This window comes from Triticum aestivum, chromosome 6B, assembly GCF_018294505.1.
Source record: "Triticum aestivum cultivar Chinese Spring chromosome 6B, IWGSC CS RefSeq v2.1, whole genome shotgun sequence".
NCBI classification, from domain to species: Eukaryota; Viridiplantae; Streptophyta; class Magnoliopsida; order Poales; family Poaceae; genus Triticum; species Triticum aestivum.
The window spans coordinates 187,943,448-187,944,136 of NC_057810.1; positions in this window are offsets into that span (position 1 = coordinate 187,943,448).

A 689-nucleotide genomic window follows, 5' to 3' on the forward strand; every position below is an offset into this window, starting at 1 on the left:
GGTGGGGGTGGGCGGCATGGTGTATGTTTGCTTCTTGACTGTGTGTGGTAGTGGCTCGGGGTTATCAGTTATGGGAGAAGTGGGGGGGGGGGGTAATATAGGGAGGAGATGGTACCACATGGGCGTGGGGTTTAGTGGTGGCGGGTGAGAATATCTTTTTGGCGTTTGGTGGTGCGGGGAGCTAGTGACGCCGGTGATGTTGTTTGCTTATATGGTACCAAGTACAACTACAAATGATTTCAAAAAAGTACATCTAGAAATGCTGCGAAGTTTACCATAAAATAATAATTGTGAGGTTCATTTTTTTCTTTAAGAATGCGAAGGGATCCCAAGGTTGAAGATGCTAGCATTAAGAAATGGGAAATGTTTGCCTTCAACCGACTAAGTTGGTTCAACTATTGGTTCAATCATTGATCAGCTACTAATTATTTTGAAGTAGTTGAATTGGCTCCCTCCCATTGACATTTGTATGGCCTAGCGGCGTGAATCTGAAGCTCTTACGTGTCTCAAACTTTTGGTGTAGTTCAGTTGGCCTTCAACTGAATAATTCTATATGTGGTTGGTTGCTTATTTATTTTGGTATAGTTCGGTTCGCCGGTTCAAGACGAGCACGAAGTTGTGTTCGTTGAATGAAGCTCAAGGGCAGTTTTGTGTGGGATGACATGTGTCGTTTTGATTTTAGTACCATT